This window comes from Papio anubis, chromosome 11, assembly GCF_008728515.1.
Source record: "Papio anubis isolate 15944 chromosome 11, Panubis1.0, whole genome shotgun sequence".
NCBI lineage: Eukaryota > Metazoa > Chordata > Mammalia > Primates > Cercopithecidae > Papio > Papio anubis.
The window spans coordinates 98,723,091-98,727,737 of NC_044986.1; positions in this window are offsets into that span (position 1 = coordinate 98,723,091).

The following is a 4,647-nucleotide window of genomic DNA, read 5'->3' on the forward strand; positions in this document are numbered from 1 at the left end:
CAAGGGTTCAGGCCAGATCCCCTTTGAGAACATTCTGAACTTTAGAACTCTCAAAACCTTTGTCTTTTAAAAGAACGGAATATCTTCTTTTCAATTATCTATATGAAAAGAGAAAATGAACTCTGCAATTCTTTATTGATATTAGAAAAATAAAAAGTAAGTTATTTTACACTGACAGTTGCCAGGAAGTTTTTTAGCCACAATATATGTGAAAAATAACATATGTCAGTTACAGACTGATATGATTTGGCTGTGTCCCCACCCAAATCTCATCTTGAATTCCCATGTGATATGGGAGGGACCCGGTGGGAGATAATTGAATTATGAGGGGAAGTCTTTCCCGTGCTGTTCTCATGATAGTGAATAAATCTCACGAGATCTGATTGTTTTATAAAGAGGAGTTCCCCTGCATGAGTTCTCTCTTCTCTTGCCTGCCACCATGTGAGACGTAACTTTCACCTTCCACCTTGATTATGAGGCCTCCCTAGGCACGTGGAACTGTGAGTTCAAAAAAACCTCTTTCTTTTGTAAATTGCCCAGTCTCAGGCATGTCTTTATCAGCAATGTGAAAACGGACTAATAAATGGACTTAATATCAAAGCAAAATGATAATTATAAATGCGTGTGTTGTTTATGACTGTGTTACAATTTGATTCTTATATGGCCACCAAATCCTTTAACTTTAGAAAGCATAACTATATACTTTGACAGATATTAACCAACAAATTTATACTTAAATTGCTCATCCACATCAAAGATCCTCCCTCAGAGAAGGGAACAATGTGTGTGTATACAGGGAATGGAGGAGGAGAGTCATGTTTTCTTGCACACTTGCAGCATAAAAGGATAATATTTTCAGTGGTGAATTATTCTGAAATTTTGGGGCAAAAGTGTTACTTGGAAGATTCCCTTTGAATTTTCTGGGCAATTGGTATAGTATATATCAGTCTCTTTTGCAGTGGTCTTGAAAGCCTACTTATTTTGTTCAGGAAGCCTTTTAAAAAAATTTAAGGAGATTTAAGAGCCTATTAGCAAATCACAATAACATTTGTAGTATCATATTTCTATTAATTTATTAAGAGAAAAAGGGGAATTTCCAGATATTTGAAGTTTCATATTTACTTCAAAGTTTGCTTCAAGGAGATGGACTAGAGAAAATCAGACTGTAAAGTTAGACAAGGAAATGAATGACACAAGCATGAAAACAAAAAGATAGGGGATATCTGTTTCCAGCCATGATAAGATAATAGGAAGAGAGCTTGTTCTCTTATTGTTAACAACTGGGCAAGGCTGGTGCGGTGGCTCATGTCTGTAATCCTAGCACTTCGGGAGACTGAGGTGAGTGGATCACTTGAACCCAGGAGTTCAAGACCAGCCTGGGCAAAATGAAGAAACCCCATCTCTACAAAAATTAGCCTAGTGTGGTGGCATGCACCTGGAGTCCCAGCTATGCTGGAGGCTGAGGCGGGAGATTGCTCGAGCCTGGGAGGCTGAGGCTGCAGTGAGTAGTGATCGTGCTGCTGCACTTAAGCCTGGGCAACAGAGTGAGACCTTGTCTCAAAAAAAAAAAAAAAAAAAAAAAGAAAGATAGAAAAAGAAAAAACAGGACAAAATGTGTCAAACAATGATTTTCAGGCACCAGACAACAGACAGAGAAGAATTATGAACCCTCAAAGACAGAAAACAAATGAAGCGAGTCCTATAATCATACTCATTTTCTTCATGGAGACATTTTCCAAACCACAGAATACGAAGGTAAATCTAGGCAGAGCATGGCATTTTCTTTACAGGGCAGAGTTTAGGAGGTCTGGGCAGGCTAAAATATGTAAGTCAAAGTGCCAGAGTAGAAGGAACCGTGGAGATAAAGCACTTCCTAAATCTGCACGGGGCCCCTTTTAGCTTGTCTCTAAATACCTAGTCACCTCTTGTCTCTAAATACCTAGTCACCTCTAAATACCTAGTCACCTCTGGGCAGGCTAAAATATGTAAGTCAAAGTGCCAGAGTAGAAGGAACCGTGGAGATAAAGCACTTCCTAAATCTGCACGGGGCCCCTTTTAGCTTGTCTCTAAATACCTAGTCACCTCTGTGTAAGGTAAATGTCCATGAAGTCAGGCTTTGCAAAGTTTGACCAGAGAATCTATTACTAAATACTTAGCCACATATGGCACATGCAGAGGATGAAGCTCTATGAGATAAGGCAAAGCATAACCAGAGAGGTATACACTAAATCTCCAGCAATCTCACAGGGCTGGGAGATGTTTAAGTTTTGACCAGGCAGAATGTAGATTCCTCACTGAAAACCTGGGAGATTCAGTAGAAACCCCAGAGGGTTGTGCCTAATAGTAGGGCAAAGCTAGCCTAGAATTAAAGACTACTCTAGATTCATACTAAGAAGTCCTAAAAATGAGCTTTGAAAAGACCAACCTGATACACAGATAACTTTGTCATATCCAATAGTATTAAGAGAAAGCAACAAAAGCTAGTACTCAACAGCATATATTCTATAAGAAGTATCCAATAAAAATGCACCAGACATGTGAAGAAGGAAAATGTGACCATAACTGGGATGAAATTAATCCATACAAACTCACAGCCAGCCTCTATGATGGTCCCCAATTTTTATCACCTCCTGGTATTTATTACTTTGATCTTTGCACATTGAATTAGAACTGGTCTGTGTGACCAGTGGAGTAGCAGATATGATTCTGTGTGGCATCCTAAGCTAGAGCATAAAGGACATTTCATCTTCCATTCTCTTGGACCACTAGGTCCAGGGGAATCCAGCAGCTGTCAGGGGCCCATATGGAGAGGAACTGGGGTCTCCCACAAATAGCCAGCACAACTTGAGAGTCATGTGAGTTAGCCATCTTGAAAATGGATCTGATTCCAGCCCCAGTCAAACCTTCAGATGTGTGCATTCTCAGCTGACATCTGACTAAATCTCATGAGAAACTTCAAGATAGTAAAAACCCATTAAGGCCGAGCACGGTGGCTCACGTCTGTAATCCCAGCACTTTGGGAGGCCGAGGTGGTGGATCACTTGAGGTCAGGAGTTCAAGATCAGCCTAGCCAACATGGTGAAACCCCGTCTCTACTAAAAATACAAAAATTAGCCAGGCATGGAGGTGTGTGTCTGTAATCCCAGCTCTTTGGGAGGCTGAGGCAGGCTGATGACCTGAGGTTAGGAGTATGAGACCAGTCTGGCCAACATGGTGAAACCCCATCTCTACTAAAAATACAAAAATTAGGCAGACATGGTGGGGCATGCCTGTAATCCCAGCTACTCAGGTGGCTGAGGCAGGAGAATCGCTTGAACCCGGCAGGCGGAGTTTGCAGCAGTGAGCCGAGACTGCGCCACTGCACTCCAGCCTGGGTGGTGACAGAGTGACATTCCATTTCAACAACAAAAAAAAAAAAAAAAAAAAAAGATGTGGACATATTTGGAGGGTATTAATCTGCCTCTCAAAGTTGTTAAAATAATTAAGTAAAAAAACTGATGAAGTATTTTGTAATGGTTGGACCAGGCTGACAATACCTGAACACATTAGTGAATTTTACCATCTTAAACAGAGAGAGCCAGTCATTAAGCACCTCCTGACATATTGGATTGAAAGCTCACAATGCCACCTTGCAAAAACAAACAGCAAACAAAACCAAGCACACATCTGATCAAACCTGTCTTACCCATGTCAAGAGGTCAGAGGAACATGCTCAAACAACATAATGCAATCAACAAAAGCCAAAATGTAGGATTCTAACTCTACAGGACAAATAACCTGGTTTCTTTAACAAATAAACTACAAGAGGGGGAAATAAAAAGAGGAGGGAGAATTTGTAGACTAAGGGTCTTAAGAAACACACTAACTATGGACTTTGTTTTGATTCTTATCAAACAAAGGTATTTTTAAAAATATGACTTGAGAAATTTTTAAAATACGCACTAAATTTTGTTTAGGGCAGTTTTAGGTTCATGATGAAGTTGAGCAGAAAGTACAGTGAATTCTCATATAGCCCCTGCCCCCCTGCCCCCTGACCTTCCCATTTGTTACAGTGGATGAATTTACATTAACACATTATTATCACCTGAATCCCATAGTTTACATTAGGGTTTACTCTTGGTATTGTACATTCTATGGGTTTTGACAAATGCAAAATGACATGTATCTACCATTATAATATTGTACAGAACAGTTTCACTGTCCTAAAACTCCTCTGTGCTCAGCCTATTTATCCCTCCGTCTCCCAAACCCCTGGCAACAATGGATCTTTTCACTGTCTCCAAAGTTTTGCCTTTTCCAGAATGTCCTACTGTAGGAGTCATACAATATGTAGGCTTTTCAGATTGGCTTCTTTCACTTCATAAGATATATTTAAAGTTCCTTCATGTCTTTCATGGCTTGAGAGCTTATTTCTTTTTAGCATGGAATTTTACATATATATATATAATTATATAATAATAATAATAATATATGTACCACGGTTTACCCATTTGCCTGTTGAAGGATGTCTTGCTTGCTTCCCAGTTCTAGAAATTACAAATAAAGCCGCTATAAACACCTGTATGCAGGTTTTTGTGTGGGCACAAGTTTTCAGCACATCTGGCCAAATACCAAGGAATGAGATTGCACAAGGATCTTATGCAAGAA